Source organism: Zonotrichia leucophrys, chromosome Z, assembly GCF_028769735.1.
Source record: "Zonotrichia leucophrys gambelii isolate GWCS_2022_RI chromosome Z, RI_Zleu_2.0, whole genome shotgun sequence".
NCBI lineage: Eukaryota > Metazoa > Chordata > Aves > Passeriformes > Passerellidae > Zonotrichia > Zonotrichia leucophrys.
In genome coordinates this window covers 19,178,026-19,201,175 of record NC_088200.1, presented here as the reverse complement: position 1 = coordinate 19,201,175, position 23,150 = coordinate 19,178,026, and the positions used below count along the sequence as shown (strand labels likewise).

Genomic DNA, 23,150 nt, shown 5'->3' with positions numbered 1-23,150 from the left:
CGTTCCACATAGCCATAGCTGCAGTAGAACAGCCGATGCTCCCGCCGCCCGCCCTCTCCGGGACCACCCGCTCCGGCGTCAGGCCGCGCCTGGCCGGCCTTACACCGCCTCCGCACCGCCCCGGCGGCTTCCTGTCAGAACGGGGCCGAGGGAAGGGCGGCGGCCGCGGCACCGGCAGCGCCGGCGCGACTCGGGAGCCCCGGGCACTCGCTGCCCCGCCCGGCGCCGCCAGATGCGCGGAGCGGGAAGAGATGGGGCTAGAGACCAGTGTCCTACCTACTCCTGCTGTGTTTCCCGATCACATCACCCGGAGAAACAGCCCAGCACGTAGAAATTATGAGTCAATAAATAAATTATGAGAAGCCCGGGTAATGATGTGTGCAGGTGCGAGGGTTTGGGGCAGAGGCCAGAAAGGTTGCACCTCAAAACCAAGTTGTTCCTGTTGGGATCCCCTCTTCACATGTGCAGAGAAAAATGAATATTTGGGGTAAAAAAAAGTTCTGTGGGTGCTATCTGGTTGCCTTCCTCGAAGGAGACCCAAGGAGATGCATGTCTGGAGTTGGCACCGCACATACCTGTGCAGATAGATACCTGGCCCTTTGTAGAAAGAAAAAAATTAATATGCCAAATTTTACCACTTTATAATTCACTCTGGCCTTTTAAACAGGTATTTATTAAACAATGAGATGGCTGTGTTTTCCAAAATGCATGTCAAAGTATAAATACCAACTGGAGGATAAGTACAGCCTGCGATCAATAGTTTTGTAATTTTACTGATAGTATGGCATCCCTAAGGTAGGATTTAGATGGAGTTTATAACAGCTTCTGTAAACATCAAGCTACTTACAAGTAAGAAAGGCCTAAGTGCACATCAGTAAAGATTCATATTCTTTTTATAGAAATTACTTCATTAATCTCCTAAAATATATTGAAGGTTTGAATTTTAATAATATGCTACTTTTGTGCTTTTAAACATCCAAGGTGCCGAACACGAATTGTAAACTGTGAAGTAACTACCATGGGAAAGATTAAGTAAAGCATTGGAGGCGGATGATTTTGACAATAAAGAGGGTGTATGTGGTGAGTGTTTAATATTTTTATATTTAATACCACCAAGTACTATTTATTATTTTTAGATTTTTGTTCAAAGCAAAACCTGGAGAGCAAAGCTCTGCTGTGTTATATACATACAGGTACACCTGTGACAAAGGCTTTCTGTAATCGTTGCATGATGTGTGTGGTGATAACACCATTTTTGTAATGGCATGCCATTTTATTTTAAGTAAATAAATAAAATGTATACCTTGCAGATATTTTTTTTCAATCAAAAATTTTTGCAAGGAATCATGTACATATCATCTCATTGCAGAGGTTTTAAAAGCAATTAATTTGTGTTCCTGGAATACAACCCTGCTATCTTTGAAATTATCTGAATTTGTATATTTTTGTTCATTATAAAAGCATATGGTTTGAGGGAATATTCTGAATGAATGAATGAAGAACAAATACAGTACAGTTGAATAATCTTGTGGGGTAGATTAATCTATAGCCTTGATTTCTCTCAGGGTGGGTTGCTGTGGCAACCGCCCCAGCTCACTTTAAAATAATTTCATAAAGCTCTCCTCAAGAGCTGCACCCAGCGTGGGCCAAGTTTAAAAGCAGCCAGACATGGGAAGAAGGGTTATACTGTGTTGCTCTTATAAATAAGGAGGTGGTGGAAGAAAGCAAGGTGTAGAGTGGAATGGGTTTTAGCAGGAATTTAAACAGAAAATAGAAACCAAGCTAGCCCGGAGTTAAGACACAAAGGAGGTGGGTAATTTCATAGTAACCTCACTGCTTTTCACTTTAAATACCATTAAAGAATGGCTATCTCATTTCTCCTACTAGAAAAATATGTTCTGGATCCACAAAAGAACAAAAATATACTTTGATAATCATCTTCAGAAGAAATGTTACCTTGTGAAGTAATCACACTTGTAAAGAGATACTTGGATGCACTCTTTAATAAACCTTTGGAGATCTGATTTTATACTTATTACATTATGACTGATGTCTGATGGTTTAAGACACTGCATGCCTCAGGTGGTAGATTGGGGGAAAAAATTGTCATCAGATCTATATACGGACTGTGGACAGCAGAAAAGCTGTCCACAGAAATTTCATGTGCCAGAAATTTGAAAAGGGTGCATTTGTGGAGATTCAGTACACGTACAGACATCAGCACAAAGGGTTTTTTACTGTTTGAAATTATTTCAGGTTTTTAAATTACATCCAAAGAGAGGGAAACAAAAACACCCAAACACGTCAAATTATGCTGCATAAGTTCATGCCTTGTCTAAACCTGAAACAAGTGACAAATCCTGATCCCTCCCCTTATATCTGTTTGTCCATCTGGCATCTGAATCTTGTTTTAAAAATCAAGATGTCCTTTACAGGGATTTGATTAATTGTGCTTGTGACTAAAACTTGGCATGGCTTTAAGGTGCTCCAGTATGTGAAGGTCACCACTATAAAAGGATTAGACCACAAGTGCCCACATGGAGGTGTAATTGAAGTTCTAAACTGCTATATCCTTTTATTTTCTGAAATATTTTCTTAATATTTCAGAAAATAAAACTGTAATAACTACTTTCAAAATATGACAGTGCTCACGTTCTGTCTTGCCAGTTGAAGGGCTGTGTTATTACCAACTACCAGACACCAGAAAACTTACACATCCTGCATAAAATAAAGCAGATGCCAGTCATTTTCAGTTAGAGCACAAACGTGTCAAGTCTTGACATAATTTTCTATTATTTGCCACTAGGCAAAATATTACTGGATAGTTGGGTGCCACACTGGGAGACCAAAATTGTCTATGGAAGAGGCATAGCAAGGGTACAACCTGTGTAACTGTTCTGTATTTCATTCCTGCTGTGCTTCACAGCAAACCTGAAGCTGAGAAAGTATTTATTTCCCAGTGTTTTTCAGGCTGTGCTAACACTGTGGTGCATATGTGCCTCTTACCACCGTGTACATTGTGCTTCACATGTATCTGCCTGGTAGCTCTGAGCACATCAGCATCACTGTCATTATTGGTGTGGGTACATTTGTAGCATGTCACTGCACGGAGCATGGTGCATTCTCACCCAGACAGACCATGACGTGGATGAGACCCTCAGTATTCTCTAAGGGTTTGCATTGTGAGCAATTGCAGAGTGCTTGTTAGAACTACCTGAGCTTTGTTTTGCTCTGCCTGTGCTTTGAGCATCCATGTTTTAAAGAGTGCATTTGAACTGAAAAGGTATTTATTCACTGTCAAATACTTTGGAAGTAGGTCAGCGGCCCAATGAGATGTTTCTAGGGGAAAAGACTGTGAGACCAAGGACTTGTATTAAAATAACCCAAATATATATTTATCTCTGTGTTTGAATAAGTCATTTGGTTTTATCACGTGTGCTGTTCCAGCATCTATCATACAAATAATACTCTTTACAAACTCCCCTGCCCCTCCCAAAGGATCATAAAAGTTGGCTATCGGCACAAAAATTTTAAAAGTATACACAAGATCCAATTTTACTCAAATCACTGCATGTGCTTAATCTGGATTAAAACTAACAGTGCAGTCCTTTCAGTTCAGTTTTAGTAGCGACTGAACCTATCAAAAATAAAATAAATCCCTGTCCACACACAGCGTGCTCTCAAGGCTGCATTTCTGCGGGTGAGACTGGTCCGAGACCGTCTCCGGCAGTTTCCCGCGGCCGGGCCGTGCTGGAGGAGGCGAGCGGGCCGGGATGTGGCCGCTGCGATCGCGGGGAAAGCGCCGCTGAGCCGGCGCTGGGCCGGAGCCGCTCCCCGTGCCGCGGGACGCGGAGCCGGAGGACTTGGGAAAGTTGGGCTGTTCAGCGGGCGCCGCTCTCGGGAGGGGGAGCCCAGCCAAGGGGCCGGGCAGGAGGTCTCGGGGGCGGGGGCAAGTGCCGGAGCGCCGCAGCCCTACTGCGCTCCGGAGGCGGCGCAGGGGTAGGCGCCCTCTGGGTCGCACTGCAGGCCGCGGGCCGGCTGCCCCCTCTCGGCGCCCGCCCCTTCCCGACCGAGGTGAAGGCGCTCCGAAGGTACCGCCTCGGGGGTGGCGGGGATGCGACACGCAGGGGCGTTCCGAACCTTGGGCTCCGCAGGTCCCCGGGCGCGGTGAGCTTGGTTACTCCCCACAGCCGGGACCTGAGTGGCCGCGCTGACCGGCCCCAGATGCGCTGCCGCGGGCGATGCGCGCCTCCCAGGTTCGCAGCCCTCCTGCCTTCCCTCCGCACGCTGTGCTACCCCGCCAGGAGGGGGAAAACACTCAGCGGCTCGCCGCCTTGTCTTCGCTTTGTGTAATAAAGGATGTCATTAGGTTTGCGTGTGGCATATGCCATTACCCCCACCGTAAAACTAAAATTAGCAAAATGTCAGGAATGGAAAGATTGATTCACCCAAGATGCAATTATCATTTTAAAAGTGCTTGATTGAGGTGCTGATGCTCAGTGATTTATTCTGCATACCATATACATAATTAAAGTAGTGTAGTGGAGCAATTTATCAATCTAGTTTAGACTAGAGGGGCAAGGAACTGCTGTCGCTGCTGCTGCTGCTCTATGTTTGTTTTATTAAAACGCTTTCGAGATCTGATCCCGCCCCCTTTTTGTGAGACTGAAACTGATTATTTCTTCAGCTTGGGAGGAGAGAGTCATTCGTTTGGGATTGTGGGAGAGGTAGAGTAATAGATTCACGATAAAAAGAAGAAAAAGGAGGAAGAGAGAGAAGTAGAAAAGGACAACTCATCAGGAGTACGGTTTGAATCCCTTTCTCGCCTCCCCCTTCCCCTCCGCGATGTTACAGAGACTGTGAGCTATTCGCCTTTTCCCATTCGCCTGCTGCCACTTCCTTCCTGGACGATCTCAGGACGAGTCCGGTTACTTTTAATCCGACCAGCAGCTCAGGCACTTTCTCCTCCTCCACGCAGCACACACGCGCACACACGCGCACCACACACACGCACACGCACACACCCCAGGCATCTTCTGGCTGCTTATTGGATTGACTTTGAAGGTTGTGTGTGTGATTCAAGGCGGCTGCATGTTGAACCAGGAGGTGAATATTTAAGACTGGAAGAAGTAAAGGGATTTTTTCTTTTTCCTATGAAAGGAAAATATCTGAAGGACTAGTCTGATCAGCCAAACAGCTAACTGTTTACAATGTAAGTACATGTGAAATTCAGCGTCAAAATAAAATGTGGTGGGCATGGTACAAAAGCCCTAGGTACATTTCCTATCGCGTTTGAATAATGTATCAGTCATTTTATGTAAACTGGGATTGAGGTTGCTTGCAGACTTTTAGTGTGTGACTGTGCAGTTGCTTAAAAGTAGCTTGCTAAAAACGAGTTAAATCTCTGGTAAATTATGGCGAACTTTTCTCTGTCAGTGTCATAAGTGTTTAAACTTCGATGAAGTTAGTTTCCATAATTTTTGTTCTTGATATTATGAAGAATTTGAAGGTTATTTGATTTAGATGCCTCTTAGTTGATTTAAAAGCTATGACCTTGTAGTGCTTGCACTCTGATTTATCAGACTAGGGAAACAATCTAGTTTCAGTGAAATGCTCTTAAACTTAGTTGTATCACAGGCTCTTCAGTCTTGAGTTTAAGTAGTGCATGCTTGCAAGTGTTCAACTTTGTACATCTTTCATCTGAATTACTTATGTTTGAGATGGAAAGACCCCTTGCATTTATGTGGGAACTTAAGTGATGGTCTGCAACCCGATTTTGGAACAGTATGCTTTGGTCTTTACATAGTACTTTGAGTAATTTTTAAATTTTTTTACACAAAGGAGCTAATCAGAATTACAGAACTAGCTGACATAATTGCAGCACAATCACTTACAGGCTAAGATAAAGTTTAATGTAAATGAGAGACTTGTAAGATTATTGTTGCATTATGTAATTAGAATACTTATTATTTCCCATAAAACTTAGTGTGACCTCTTGTCAGCCTGAAAAACAAAACAAGTACAAAAAACAAGTTAATAATGCCATTTCCATACTACTACTACTACCAATAATAATAATAAGAAAGCAATGCAGCATGGCGCAAAACAAAATTCAATGAATCATTGTGGGTATCTAAGCATTGTCTTTTATAGAAAAGTTCTATTTTCTTTATTGTGTGTAATGATTATTATTACTAAATAGCTACATACTTAAATAAATACTGTAATAGACAATTTAAGACTAAAGGTTTAAGAGAATTAAACAAAGGCACTTTACCAGTACTTTGCTGATGATCAGAAAATAATAGCTTTGACATAAAATTTTCCTTGCACATATCTGACAATCGCCTTAATGGCATATGTCCTAGTTTCATATCTTTAATTTAAAATAACTATAAGATGAATGACAAACTATTTTAGAAGCAACTTCTCATTTGGAAGACTGGATATCTTTTATTGTCACTTTCCTGCTATTGTGTTTGAAGAGTAAAGATGTTTATATGATATAGAGTATAATAACTAATCCCTAGATGCTTGGCAGGGCAAGGAAATAGTACCACCTGTGAACCACTACTCCAACACATACTAATTTTCAGTGCAAACGATAAGTCATATGGTTTCTCTGGGCATTTGTTATATTGTGAACTGCATATAAGGATTTCAAGTACCTTACTTTAAGTCCAAAACCCACAAAACTTTCTTACTTTATTAGTTTTCCTAAAATATCCATTATATTATTCCTTCTGTGTTAATGAGTACATAATTCATAACGAGTCTATGCTGAAATATCTGCCCACAAGTCTGTCCTTTTGGAAGTAATAGAAAAAATTCTTGAAAAACAAGACAATGGCCCTTAATCCCAGGTGTCTATGTTCCTGGTTGCACTTGTACTTTTAGTTTAAAAACTCACTGTTCATATATGTTTATACTAATATGCTCTACATAGTATGAGAAGGTAGCTCTGGGACCTGAACGTGGAAAGGCTCTTTCATGCGAGGAGTTCTAACACAACTAGTCCCACTGTCAATGCTGAGACTACTTGTAAGAAAATGAGCAAGTCACAGGGATAACAATTTACAGGATCAGGACCCAAAGAGACTAAACCTCTTGCCTGTCCTAAAACTTTCATAGGATAGAGATGTAAAGAATGTCACTTTCAATGTCTTATAAAACAATGCAGGGATCAAATACTGTCTGCATCCTCTTAAGATTATTTGGCCAAGAAAAAAGGAAATGTAAGTTTAGGAGCCTTATTAAAATTGGTACTAAATGATGAATAGTGTGGGAGATTAAGACTTTTACAGTTATGTTCCTGAATTCATAGTTTTAGACCATAATAAGAAAATTAATTGAAATAATTTCTTACTGTGAATTTTCTTCCAATATGGGATCCACATTTTTTCCCTTTTTTTAGACATTTCATGTACCTGCAACATGTATGTTTAAAACCAGACATGCCTTTCTTAATTATTTCTTTTTTAAAAAATGCCTATAATGTTAAAGACAAAGAGAAATGAAGTTTCCTGAAGCTTTTCACAAAAGTTTGCTTAAGAAATATTTTGGTAACTCATTATTCAGTAGATAAAAGTAATCATATAGAAACTTAGGAACTGATCAGGAGTTGTGAATAGAATATTTTGCCAACTTAATTTCTTTCAGTTTTACTTTTCTCTAGAACAGATTAATTTATTGTTCATCAGGATAGTTTAGTTCATTTTCAGATACAGCTGAAGTTATTTCTACATTTCTTTAAGGAAGAAGTCATTAATTGTTACTAGGCTCTTGAAAGAAAAAAGGCTTGGTGTTTGATACATTAAGGTCCATTTTTATCTGTTTGATATAATTATTCAAAATTGTGTGATAATTTTTCCAAAAATCAAGTAAGGTGTATTGGTATTTTTTCAAAAAAAACTGATGATGGAGATGAATCTATATAAACTGTTATGTAATTTCCAAGAATTTATAGTCCTTGCTTCAGCATCCTGAATCATGGCCAAAACACTTACATTTTTTATGCATTTTATGTTTTTTAATTTTGCTATTTGATATCAGCAGAGAGATTTTGCTATATCCTCATTTATGCTCTGTAATGATTTCGGTACAAAATATTTTTAAAATAATACATTTAATTCTGAAAGCTAGAAAATTTTGAGCTTAACAAACAGAGTTAGAGTTCTGATATTTGAAAATGATGAAAATAGAATTTTGGATCCTGCTTTAGAAGCAAGATGGATTCAGAAGAACTTTGTTCAGCAAACACTGATGGTACAAGTGAAAAATTGAAAAACTGAATTTTTAAACTATTTTTAGAAATAATTACTTGAGTCCTCTGACCAGCTTTAAGGTCATTTTCTTAGAACTGATGATCAGTGATACATATGGACAGGTGATTAAAAGCTAGTGTCTTCAGCCCTCCACTTTATTGTCACTGTCTCATTGACTGCATTGCAGGAGAGGTTGTCTATTCACTGAGATCTGTCATCTCTAGGAAATCAGACCAGCTTATAGGGGCAATTCACAAAACCAACAGTGACAACAAAGTCTTATGTGCCTTACAAAAGAAGGATTAGGCAGTTCACATGTCATTTTGATTGGACAGCAATAAAAGCTGATTGCTGTGGCATATCAAGACACACTTCATTTTTAACTGATTATTGTATGAGACAACTAGAACTCTGTTGCTTAGTCATTTTTAAATATAATTCAAATCATGGAATACTAATTTTGACCATTACTGGACATGTATGACTTTATAGTGAAATACAGCCACTTGTAGCATTGTTACACAAATTTTATAAAAACTTCTTAATACACCACTTTGGAGAAAAACAAATAAAATGTGGTAGATTCTTGGTTCTTGGATTTTTTTAAAAAAGATATTTGCCTAGATATTTTTCTGTAATCACAATTTAAAGTTACTAAAAGTGACTAGGCTCTAATAAGTGTCTAGAACTACACTAAATTCACTGCACTTAACCATATTAAGAGCTTATGAGCAGAGGAGTGTGCCTAAAATGTGTCAGGGCTTCACAGATTTAGCAGAAGTTATTATATTGAATAACAACTAAAGAATCTTATTTTATTCTCTTATTTTTTAAAATATAATGGGTTTAAAAACTGTTATTTGTGTTGCATGTGTGCAGTCTGATTTGAAAATAGCCAAGAAATTAAGTGCTGCCCCTGTATTATTGAATATGTCATTTATCAGTGAGAATAGAGTTTTTTCCCATTTGCATAATTTAGTTAAAATGTACAGCCTTAACATTTAGAAGTACGGAAATAGAAAGCTGATAAATTCTATGATAATTTCATATAATATTTCAAAAGAACTCTTTTTTTACCCAACTGATGCCTCCTAGTGTTTCACATAATAAAACACTAATGAGTCAACCATAAATGTAAACATTATTCCTTCATTTTCTTCATCTTATGTGGTACATAAAATTAATATTTATGTTTTTAATTTTGTATGCATTATTTTAATCAGACAAGAAACTCATATAAATTCAGATGTCTCATTTTAATGGATACTGAAGGTGCATTTCTATTTTCTTTCACTATAGCTTTTGCCTAGCTGTGTTTTGAAAAGTTTAAGTTATATAGTTTAAGTAATATAGGATATGTTTTCATTTTCTCCTTTTGTTTCCTATGTGCATTAAATGAATTTCTCAACAATGCATTATTAGGCCCAAAAAATTCCTTAAAAAGGAATTTTAAACATTTGCTAGCATGATGCTTTGAAAAGTAAACCCTCAAAATAGGCAGTAAATGCAGTTATAGAAATGTTTGAAATGTCCTAAGGGACCTCACAGCCAAATAATATTAAAAACACTGGTCTGCAACACGCTCCCTCACTACAGTCCTCCAGGAATACTTACCGTATTTTGTAGCCATTCCTGATTATTTTACTGTTGTATGATCAAGAAAACTCTGTGAAGACAGTTTTCAAATTCACAAAATGTGCATCTTACTCTTTTAGTTGTGTGTGTGGATGATCAGTACTTCTGAAAAATAGTCCATTTGCATAAAATACTGAGATGGAGTTTGAAGTGGTAAAGACAGTGTCCTTTTCTCACAAGTGCAGTCTGGTCGTATAACTCTTGAATGCCTCAAAAAACCACATTCAGCTCTATCAGACAACAGTAGAATTTTTTACCTTTTATTTTATGGAAAAGTTTAATTTTCAAAAAGTTATCTAGCATCAATTCAAAGCAAAACCTAGGGGCCTCAGCTGTATATTGGATCTGTCAGGTATGCTCTTATAATAATAAAGAAGCAGTCAAGACTGAGAATACTCTTACACAATTAATGCCACAGTTTTATGTAAAGTATGAGATCAATTTAGTGAAAACTGAATTGGAAATAAAGCCTATTATGCTAAGACTTTCAAGAAAAGCAGTGAAATTCCCTGGTACTTATTCTGTTCAAGACGTTTAAAGATATATAGTCAGTTTGCAATTAAAAATCAAAGTTTAAGAGTTAATATGAATAACAAAAATTTGTGTCTTAATGCACATACGATAAATTAAGGGGCCTACTTACAGAAAAATTCTGACCGAATGCAGAGAGTTAAATCTATATATGCAAATTTTGGTCATGAAAATTAGTATCCCAATTTAGAAGATTTTAAAAGTGCATATTTTAGGATTGTGTTTGCTATCAACCCTTTTAACATAGCATTTTTCTCCCAGTAGTTTTAAAGTGCAAGATCAGTAATTTATTTAACCCAAGAAATATGACGTAGAAGGCTGTCCTTTAAACTTCCTTGCATCTTGGAGGTGTTTTAAAGTATGTAAATGATACCTGTTATTCTGTGAGGAAAGCTAACATGCTTAGAATTTTCTGATATATTACATTGCAACTTGCATTGTGAAGAGAAAGTAAATGTGGAAGAAAAATAGGGGGAAGTGTAGCAAAAAAAGAATCCGTGTCATTTCCAGTGTAGGACTGATACTCTGAAATATTCCCAAACAGAACCCCACCCAGCTTTTTTTCCCTTTCTTTTTCCTTGTTTAAACAACTACATTTAGATTGCTGAGATCTAAATTACAGCCTACACTTGTGTTATCGGACTTAGAACAATTTCTGGACAAATTGAGAGTTATTTTAGTCCTATGTGGAATACACTGGCACAATATGGATTCAGTAATCACACCAGTGAGGTCAGATAGACTGTGCCCCATTTGTAATCCTCTGGACAGGTGTTTTAGCAGTCACCTGCTGCAGCAGGGTTGATGTACTTATTTCTGCCTTCTGGCACCTTCCCCAATATTGGAAGCCTGCAAGAGCTCGAGTGAAGAGAGCTTCAGTAAACTTGGCCAGTACAGCTGGTCCTGGAAGTCAGTCAGTATCTGCTTCCTTCATTTAAGCTAACCATAAGGCAGCCCACAGATTAAGGACGGAATTGAACAGATGGCATACAGCTCCTCTGCCTTCTTTTCCCAGGTTATAAAGCTGATATGAAACTTAGATCCAAATCTAACAAGTCTTATCTTACTCTTAGTTCTTCAACTGTATAATTGAATTAAGTTTATAATAAAAATTATCAACCAAATACCAGTGCAGGAATTCACCTTAAATATTACTATCTCGTATTTTTCATGCTGTAATCTCAAGGTCTAAGTGAACTGAATTAGAAAGAACATTATTTATGTTTGCTTTTATAGATATAGGGTGCATGCCACTTGTGGAAACCACGCTCAGTTAAATTTCACTATTTACTTTTAAGTTGTCAGTCAATAGCTGTTAGGAAAGTATGTACAGAGGGCAAGGAGGGAGGCTTGTGAAATTGTTTATAAACCACATCAGAACAAGTTGACAAATTACAGAACACTATCCACGTGGAACATTAATTTTAGTAATATAAAAAATCAAGTCACAGATTAGCATGTGCTATTTGTGTGATTTTGAATAAAATTCTTCCTCATAGTGAAAAAAATTTCAATACGACATTATATTTGAAAGAATAGTCCATTTTTAACAAGATTTTTAAGATCTTGTTGGGTTATCAGAGAAATTACAATGTTTCAGAACATATTCGCCCTGTAAGAAGTATGACTGCAGCACTTTTAATTTAAAAATTCAATATGGACTTCTCAATGAACACTGTTTTAAATAATTTCATCAGAGTTGGGTGGAAAAGATGTCCCTAAAATGGGGGCTAGGACGGGAGGGCATTGTAGACAAACAATAGGACGCTGAGGTCCTGTGACCATCCTGTAATGCTGGCCCATATGTCTCCTTCAGCCTGGCATTTCAGCCTCTGAATTTTACTACCAAGAACTCGCTTTTGATGGCCATATCCCATGGGAATGCCTAAGTTACTACTATAAAAATGTTAATATTCTGGGGATATTCTGTCGAACCAGCAGGAGACAGTATGTTCTCTAGATTTAGCCTCAGGACTGCTATATGTCTGTCCACCAGAGTCCTGAATGTGTTTCTGCTTATGATAAGTGGGAAAACAGCAACAGAGAAGGAAGGCTTTTAGGGCGTTAGAAGAACATGGATATGGTCTATTTGTTAAGATGGGATACAATGAAGGAGAGTTAGTCATGTTAGTCAAACTTAAAACTTTAATCTTGCAGAATTTTCTCATTAAAAGTTCCTGTTGAAGTGTATATAATTAATCTTGCTGTGAATAATCTTTAATTGTTGCAGACATAGGGCAGTGGTCTTACTCATTGTTGATTGAAATATGTTGTAAGGCTGTAAGGAAAGATCTTTGGAACAGTATTTGATGACACAAATTTGATTTGATTTTGCCAACAGAATCTTAGAGAAATCGTCAGTTTTCCCGTAATCTTGTTTATGTTTATGAGATAGACATATCATATGATATGCAGAGGAATGAGAAAAAAATCCATGTTATGACCCCAGTGCAATCTATGAAATTTGTGAATTTGCATACTTACTAATCTTCTTCATGTCATATTTTTTATTTCAGAATACTGAGCCAGAAAATACATTCATGCAGTGGTATGCAAAAATTATAACTTTATCCAAAACACATGTAGACAAATTTTAGAAATTATAAATATGGCCATAAATGTTGGTAAGAGTGTATACTGGTATGGTCATTTAAAACTAAAAGAAATGTCATTCATGTTCTTGAGTATACACATTTAAAAAACTATAAGCCAGGCTAGTACTCTTTGTTATATGATGTGTAGTTAACAATTGGAAATAATATAAATTTATGTTCAAAATGTATATCAAATGGAAAAGAAGTGGAAAAATTTTTTTCCACTTTGCTCTTAAAACATGATGAAATGATTGCCAAGCTACCTAATTGAAGCAAACTTCCTATAATTATAGTTGTATCCTTGGTAGGTAGAAATCTCCAAATCTTCACAGGGGAAACAGGATCTGATGTTTCTATTTTATGGCAGTTGATGCTGCCATAAAAAAGATTATGCATAGGACAGAAAGAGAAAAATGATCGTCTACATTTCCTGTAATATTGGCATACAAGTTGGACTAACATTTTTTTAGGTTTTCCAAAAATTGTTATTGACAAAGCAAAATGAAAATCTATTTTCAATACATATTCCAGTACTTAAATCCTCATTGAGAATCTTGCATTTAGTTCAGTTATGCTTCCAGTAGATAGTGTCACAGGCTTAGTATTGCACTGAGTGGTGACATGCAAAATAGTAATATAGAATGCATCCTTACTGGATGCTATCTTTTCTGGAATTTAATATTTTAAAAATTGCTTGAGAGGTGATACAGTGGTGATAGGCATAATGCAAATCGTTATGACAGATAAAAAGCAAGCAATAGAAAAATTACTATTTTTTGGCATCATATTTTTAATGTTATTAGGATTATTTCCCCATATTTCTAATCATGCAGTAATACACCTATCTGAGGGTGCAAGAATTTCTCAATGGAGGCAGGGTGTGTTTTTATTTCATCAGTATATAACAGCAAGAAGCAATATGCCGTACAACAGAGGTGTGACAAAAATAGAGAGACATTCTGCTCTGTTTTTAGGAGCAGTACTTGCCACCTGTCTGGACAAATTATGATTTTCTTGAGCTGCTTTCTGTTACAAGTCTCTAAAAGTCACCACTGTAGAACAGTAGTAGCCCTCTGTTCTACCACATTTTTATGTATATGATTACAAGCAAACCCCTCATGAGACCACCACTTCATTGACTGCTCCAAGAGGACACTTCTACAGATTTATGATAAAAAGTAATTTTGAGAATAGTCAGGAAGAAAGTATTTGTTCACCCCTTTGCTTTACTGGTTTCCAGATGTGATCAGAAAGAAGTTATTCCACTAAAGGATCAGAAGATTGCTCTATGAATTAAATACCATTCTAAAAATACAACTCCCATGTTTGATAAATATAAATTCAAAATACAATGTGGATATATTAAAAAGGTCTCTTTAAAATTGCAAGGAATCTAAAGATGTATAGTTTTGTGAGATTCTGATGATGATATGTGAAAGAAAGAATCATCAGCATTCTATTTTCATATGTTGGTCTACATCCTACTCTTATATGCAGACTAGTTAAAGAAATACCCACTCTTATGTCTGTTCACTATTACCATGATCGAAACTAGATACCTAAATCTAAAATGTAGGCTTTCTTTTGAAAAGGTGGGCATATGGCACATTCCATTTCAAAGTGTGCTCCAAATTTTGAACAAGTTTCTTAAATGCAATAATTGTCAGCACCAAATGTAACCCATCAGTTTCAATTTCCAAGGAGGCTAGGGAGGAGAATCTTTCAATATGAATTCCAAAACCTTAAAATATTGGGATTATTTTAAAAATGTATGTTTATCCGTAATGTACAATTCAGTAATCATCATCTCCGAAGAGATACATGAACTTTATTTAAGGCAACAGATGCAAGGTAAAAAAAATTGCAAGTGAAGGGAAAAAGCTGAAAAACAGTATAAAAGGGACTCAGAACCACTAAGTGTAAATTTTCAATGGAACTGCAAACTTCTTTTTCTTTTTTTTTTTTTTGTGCAAGTCTGTTATCAAATGCCTGAGTGGAATGAAATTATCACTTTTACTAAAACCTTAAATTTGTGTTGGAATGTGTTCAGAAAATTTGAAAGGACTTAGGGCAACATCTAAAAGTGGAATTTAGGTTTTACTTTGCTGTGTCCTGTTGTCTATGGAATCCACATCCCAAATTAATTCTGTAAGTTCTTTATGAACATTGGTTGAATTTTTATGTCAGAAATTCAAGAGTTGAGAAACATGACTGGAAAGACATCCTACTCCTAACATAGAGCAGTTAAGAGTAAATTCTCTTTTCCATTGATTATAGAATATTGTGGGAGAAAGCTAGTCTCAGTTTCTAAATGTGAGGCCGTTACATTTTTGTATAGGTAATGAGATAGCCATCAAAGCAAGGACTGTAATTGGGTAATGTTTTGCTGGAATGCCATAGTTCCTTACCTATTGAGATAGTCTTTTTTACCTCTCTTACTAAAAAGTGCAAGCCTTTCTATGATTCTAGTCTGTAATATAGCTTTCTGTTTAAACTTAAATCTAGTTTAAACAACCAATTCAATGCTGTCTTTGCTATTGCATTGTCTGAAAAGTTTTATTTTACTTTATAAAATACAAAGTATTAGAAAATAATTATTTTGATTTTACCTTTATAATAGCAAGTGCATTCATCTAAATACATAAAACTAGATAATAAATACTTCTGTCACAGTCTTTCATAATTTTTAGTGACGTCATCCTTTCATTTGAGTTAGCTTTTGAACAGATACTTACCATGTCTAATGAAGCTCTGAAATCTCGGATAAGAGCTAGAAACACAAAGAGATATTTGACTGTGAGGACAGTGAGCACGCTGTGAGTGAGTAATCAATTGATTCTGGTTGTCTGAGACAGGAATTACAGGTCGAGGGTGTGCTAAATCTCTCAGTCTACCTCAGAGTGTTTCATAAACCTATAAGAGAAAAATTACTTCCAAAACAACCATTTTTTTGCATGTTCTCTCTCGTCTTCACACCCAGAGTTTGGGTGGTCTTTTAGGAAAGACCTTGTGGCCTAGCATGCATGACTCTTCAGCCAGTTTCTTGTATAATTAATGTGCCTGTTGAATATGTGGATGTGAGTCAAAAACTGATTTCTTGACCACATTATTAGGCTTGAATTAATGAAGAAGAGTTAAGTCCAGTTAAAAAGTTGTGGATAGTCCATCTTAACTAGTATTTTTGCAACAGCTTGAAGCTGCTCCTAAGTTATAAAAACATGCTGCTTTTTCCTTTTCTTTTACAATAATTTGGAAGTTCTGATCTCTTCTCATGAAGAGAACTTACATCAAAATATAATAAGGCATTTATTTAAGAGTATTTAAGACATAAGTAAATATATGACACTATGTCCTTTGTTCATGTATTTTAGCATAACTTTACTAACTTAATGACCTACTAAAAACTGATTTATATACAGGATTCATACTGTTAATTAACATCCACTTCTTTTTCTCAGTTCTGCTCTGACTCTTTTTCCAGACTCATTAGAAACAAAGGTACCATTTGAATAGAACATTTCAAAAGAAGATCTTCTTATCTTCTCTTCTGGACCACCCTGGGAAGAATGTATAAAGATGTACCACTCCTTTGATCAAGAGCATTATAAACAGACTTAAGCAGTTTTCTAAGTCCCTCTTGGGTGTACGTGTGTGCTTGCCATTCACACATCCCGAAATGAGATGGAATGTGAAGGTACATTTTATGCTTTTCTAGAGCTGTTCTCAGATTAGGAGAGTAGACCTCAGCTTCTGTCTGCTAGATGTTAATTGTATTATGTAACAATATGTGGGGGTTTCACAAAGCAAAATCATTCCATTTTTCTAATGTGATTTTGAAGTACTTTCAGAATACCAGATAATCACTGATGGAGTGTATACAGGCTGAGACTGCTGGCCTCATAAGACTTCCAGGTGCTCCAGATTATTTAAGGTGCTCAGACCATTAGGCAGTGTATGAATCTCCACTCAGCTGGCAGTCCCATTTTATTCCTGATGTATAAGACAAAAGTGTGTGAAACGTCATGACAAAATTCCGAATAGTTTGTATGTTCTTTTTGCTGGAACACTAATTCTCAAAAAAGAGATGGAGGGAGGGAGGGAGGGAGGGAGGAGCAAGCTTATTTGGTCTGTCTTCAAGTATTTAGTTTATCTTGAATTAACCAAAAGGGGAACAATGTAAATTACTTTACAGCTGAAAAAAAAGATTTTACAGACTCATCAGAATTTCTGAATTCTTTCCTGAATATAAGCATGCAGTTCTGGTGCCATGATGAGTCAATAGCTGGAGAGTGCTTTTTACTGTTTACTGAAGGTCAGGTTCTCCTTTTATGTGAGAATACATAGTTACAATTATTTGTGGTGGTAGTTTTTTATTGACCTGTAACTCGCTGATTCTTTTTAAAGCCGTCTTGGGTTCTCAATCCACATATGCAAGTGAAACTTGAGAAGATGCAAGCAGCAATAGCAAAGCTGACTCAATCACGATTTATGCTAATTCAGCACGTGAGAGGACCATATCCTCTAATGCTAGAGTATTCGCAGGTTATTTGTTTTGTATTGGTTTTAGGTATAATGCTACTTTGGTCTGAGAGCATAGCTAAGCAGAGGAAGGATATTCTAGTGTCTGTGATGGCAGCTTTTATTTGGGAAGTGCGGAATCGACTCTTCCAGAGCCTCTTTTAGATCACTGTGAAGATTTCACTTTGCTCATGCATCAATTCCCTGTCTGTAGAATGAGATGGTATTTCCCTGAGGCAGATTCTGTGTGACCCAAGCACTGTGGTAACAGTGTCCATATGAGTACCATGGGGAATAAACAAGGCAATGTAGACTGTAAATATGTGGTGGCTTTTAGAGACTTACAGTCTGAAGCAAAGGAACAGATTCTTAGAACTTCACTTTTGCTAGAAATTCATTTTAATTAAAGTTTAGAACTTTCTGCTTCTTTCTGTCCATTTTTCTTCTACTTCTTTAGTAGTTGTGCCAAGGTATCCATGTGTGTTTCTTCCACTGTCATCTGGCTCATTCCCAGCAGATGCACACAATCTGTTTTGCTGTCATTGATAGGGTTCAGTTATGAAAAAAATGTGGCAGAACATGCTGCTGTAGTCACTTATACAGGATTCTCTTTTCTAAATAACTGAGAAGAAGTTAATTATTTTTATTTTTTTACATATTGTTCAGTCTTAGGGTTTTATCCAGGCAACTTTGCATTGGGTTAAACAGGGTCTTGTTTATCATCTTAGCTTTCTTTCTTAATTCCTACTTTGTAAAGTTAAAATTTGCCAATTATATATACTATAGAAATCACCACAGAATGTTGACAGGCCTCAGTTACATGTGGCAACAGTAATTCTGGCCATTTGGGAATAAATGTAGTATTTCCAACTATTTTAGACAATATTATAATATTTTTTTTATATTCTGTAATATAAATACAAATTTTCCCATTTATAAATAATCCTGATCATCCAAACACATGCACTCTTAAGTATCCAGAATGTACATTAATTATACAAAAAGATTTTGTATACAGGGATAATGTGTTCCTTCTCATGCGAAGTTATAGTCAGTAAGAGGCTGAATAGAAACAAATAAAAAAATGATTTTTTTTTACTTTATTGCCTACCGAATAAAAGCTATAAACCTTAATCATTTATTGTGATATTTTGGTAACGTATCTTAACATAGATTAGGGCCTGTACAGGATGCTGTGCAAATACACATTAATGAACGGCTCTACCCTTGGCCTTAACAGCATGAACAAACACGATAATAAAAAAGAAGGTAGATGGAAATAAACAAAGATTTTTTTTTTTTACTATTATGAATGTCTTGCCTTTCTTCCCAGTGTTCAAAAGGAAGACTTGGTGTAAGTAATTAAACTTTATGGAAGGTATCTAACAAGAAAAACACTGTTTATTAGGTGATAGGGTGTTCTCACTGTCTTTGCCAAAGAAAAAACTAATCACCAGCTACAATTTTGTGTTCCTTCTTTGCTGCTTTCTACTTCTATCTCAATGAAGGCAGAGATGACAGCAGCAATTTCCACACTGAGTTTTTAAGTTTACAGTATGAGTCATTAAAAAAACACTAATATTAAATATGTATAGGCATTCTACATGTTTATTAAAAATCAGAATTTGGTTTACAAGCTGATATTGCCTATAATACTTTTATTTTGATCTAAATTTTCCTTTTGAATTGTACTTTGTTCATACGGGCTGACAGCTCTGGCTTCTTTATTTTTTTTTATTCTACAGCTAAAAGAAAAAAATCTTCCACACCTAGAATCTCTATTAATTCCCCAAACTGAAAACTAGTTTAGTGAGCCTAGTTTTGATTGGCTTTGAAATGTCTGCATATATACATTAACATAAATTAAATATATTTAAAGAAATTTGGTCTATATTTTTAGATAAAAAAATAGACCAGGATATTTTTAGGATTTTTTTAAAAGACTATTTCTTTTTGGGAAATGCCTTTATATACTTACAACTCTGAATTCATATTGTTGTCCGTTACCTAGTTACAGATTTTGTATCATTGATAGATTATTATGTTAAAAAGGCTATCTGTAAATACGCTACAGTGGTAGACTGAGATTAACTAGGTGTGTGGTTTTTCTGTAAATTTGTTTCTTATGATCATGTACATATATTTATACATATGTACATGCGCATATATATATATGTATGTATGTGTGTGTGTGAGTATGTGCTTTTTATACAAATATGTATGGTTTTCAAACTATGATTGCATGCTGCTGAGTATGCCTTAAATTGTAAATAAAACTGTCAAAATGTCTCTTCAGTTAGACCTCCAAAAAATAATCAGTCCATAAACATGTGGTGTTCTTTCTCCATATATATACAGTTATTATATAAAATAAAAATCTTTCATCTAAACTAAAATCTTCTGTATTATGCGTTAAAAATACAGTAATTTTAGTGTGGTCTTTATATATACTTGTATATATGTTGGCATATTTTGGTCTTGAAAAAATAAATGTAAGAATACCAAACCTAATTTCTTCTGATTTTATAGATAGGTTGAATTAAAAGATGACTGTAACCCCTGTTTTTTATCATAATATTTTTAATTTGTATGTTTTTTTAAGGAGAGTATTCTTGTATTTTGGAAAGGTCTATTACAAGCTACACCTTGAAAGTTTCTGGAAATAATTTCAACTTTTTAATTTGTCCTAAAATTAATTTATGATGGGATTTGTTAATGTGGGCATTTCTAGGAGAAAAATAGCATCAGTGTATCACATATAATGTAAAAAGCAGACAGAGAAAATAGGGTCCTCAGATGATTACTTTTACTACTTCTACGTCTTGATTGCTAGGCTCAGTTTAACTCCAGAAATATTTTTACGACTTAGTTATTACCCTTTTAAGACTAAGATTGCAGCACACCTATTAGTTGTTTGGGTAGCGAGAAGAGAAAAGGATAATTTAATACATTTCTAGAAGAGTAGAATTTATATCCTAATCCTTGATGAATTGATACTTCTCCGAAGTGTCAGGAAAGATGGTAAAGACCAAATGAAAGACTTTAGAATGTAACATTTTCTCATTGTGCCACCTGTCAACCTTGATTTTTTAAAATTTAATCATATTGATTATGGTTCCTTTATTAAAAACAAATCAAAATCAAAAACCAAACAAAAAATCAAAACCCAAAACAAAAAAACTCCCCCACCCCCAAAATAATCATAATTTAAAAAGACTATAAAATTCATTGCAGCTTAGTACAACAATACACTGCTTTTAGATCTAAATGCTAAACACAAGAATCTCAACACCATTTGACTCGTATTTTATAATCCTACATGGAATCTTATGTGGTCAAAAAGATGACATTTATACACATCCAAACAGGACAAATTAGATTATAAAGTCCAAAGCTGAAGACTTACTATACCGAACTTTATTCGGAATGCTAAGCAGTTTCAGATTCTGTCTCAAACAACAGTGCTGTTCTCACTGTAAATACCTAATAAGCAAGAAGATACGAAATAAAGAAGGTGTTTCAGGTTTTTTGTTTTCATTTTACATAGCTGATAACTTTCCATGAAAAAACAAACAAAGAAACAAAGAAACAAATAAATAAAATCATAAGAGAACTGGTCAAATGATTATCAGAAAAGCAATAGACTGAGAGCTTTTTTTTTTCATAGGTGCTGTAGCTTTTAATTTACATGAAGTTTTGTATTCCATTTATTTTCATCACTACTGTATAGGGACTAGTATTTTCAGTGTCCCAGTAATGTTTCAGGAATAGACATTGATACTTAAGTGATAGTATGCAGATATCTGCGTACCTTCTAATAAGCCAATATATAAAACAGGTCAGTAAATCCTGTATATACTTCCATCTTATACTTCAACAGTAATATAAATAACTTGAAGACATCATTAAAGGTATCAGTTGTATGCATGATTATACACTGGAAAATTAAGGTATAATTAATATTATAGGACTACGTTTTCTTGCTGTTACGGAAGTAGAACAGTTGGGTCTTTTTCCTGTGAAAATATTTTCCAGTGCCTTGCCAGTAGCATGTTTCCAATGGGAGAATCACCCTCTCTAGCTGGCTGAAGCAGATTTTTTTCCTGTGTAAGGCTAGATGTGGATTTTTCATGAGCAGAAACAACCTAATTTTGTGATGTGAGCTGTCCTCAAAAATGTATTATTCATAAAGCATGGTTCTTCAACAGTAATGACAGCTTCAGCTAGTACTGCCCCTGGTGAAAGCACTGTTTGTATGGGGAATTTTTTCTTTATAAAAATACACAATTGTTTATTTAATCTGTTTGCCTGCAGGTGCAGGACAAACACATTACTCAAGAAAAATTTATATTCATACACAGTTTAAGAGAGAAGGGGATTGTCTGGATGGAGACAGAGCTGACCACTAACTCTAACACAGGGCAGAGAATTGCTGTAGTGTAGAGTCATGCTACACCTGCCTAAATCTCAGAAGTTGTGTGCATCTATGCAGTGCAAGATATACCTTACAAATGATTAATATTCAACACAAAAAAATGTATGTACAAATGTTAATTATTTTGCCAATTATATTATGGCCTCTGTTTCTCTAACAATTTATCATTGACAAAAATATAGACAGTGCTTTAATTTTAAGAATATTATTTTGAAGAAAAATACTGTAATTTTGAGGGTTCTGCATTATTCAGAAAATTTAAGCATGTTCACAGTGTTAATATGACTGATGATATAGAGCTCTTTCATGGTAACACTTCTAAATGATCTTATATTGAGCTTAATTGACAAACCTATTAATACCATTCTAATTTTTTTTAGTTGCCAGTGTCATTAAGCTTGCAAATACACTGCCTCCATAACTTCCAGTTTTTTATCTGTTATCTAAACAATGTAAAAATAAGAACAGACAGATAGCTTTGTTGTTTTGAATGTCTTATAATTCCACTTTAGTTTGTTTGAAAACTTGAGTGCGAAAATATCAAACATAAGTAGGTGAAAACATAACACATATCTTTCTGATTGTGTAGATTCTATTGTGTAGAATATATACATTTGATGTTACAGAATGAAACCTCTCTCTTCGGTATGTTGTTAGAAAAATTCCAGGCAAGAAAGCTCTTACTCAAATGCTCAATGTGCATCCCAGTTAAAGTCAGGCCTTTATCAGACCCACTGGGCAATTCAAGCACTGAAAGATCCTGACATATTTTTGAATGAGAAGAGCCAGGGCACTTCTGGAGCTGAGAAAAGAAACAATTAATTTTAAGAAGGTAAAGCAGATGTTTAAGGAACGTGTAATCTCTGATCAACAGGATCATTTTCAAATCTTCAATACTTCCTTAATTTTTATCATGTTTGTCTATATGGGGCATGCAAGGCAAAGAATTTTTCTTCTCTTTTGCAGAGAGTACACTTCCCATAAGCAGAAACTGGGTTATGGACAGAAATATTCTATATTTTAAAATAATAAGGAAAAAAAAGCAGACAAAGCATCAATTTTATATCATAAAAAAGATTTTGTTCACTACAGGTTTCAGTCAGAATTTCTGTACACAGTAGCTTCTCAGAAAACCAGGCAACTGCAGCTATTTCAGCATTATATTAAGCTAAT

The 23,150-nt window shown here is 35.7% G+C and overlaps 1 protein-coding gene across 11 annotated transcripts in view; it reads left to right on the top strand.

The window, feature by feature from the left end:
• Positions 1-4,061: 4,061 nt before the first annotated feature.
• Positions 4,062-23,150, top strand: part of MEF2C (myocyte enhancer factor 2C) — a 117,030-nt gene continuing 97,941 nt past the window's right edge. For 3 of the 11 annotated variants that reach the window (XM_064735444.1, XM_064735439.1, XM_064735440.1), the window contains exon 1: positions 4,065-5,212. The gene's annotated coding sequence lies outside the window, so the exon portion shown is untranslated. Of the gene's footprint in view, positions 5,213-16,505; positions 16,719-23,150 lie in introns of all 11 variants that reach the window. The other 8 variants (XM_064735436.1, XM_064735435.1, XM_064735441.1 and 5 more) reach the window with 5 other exon arrangements.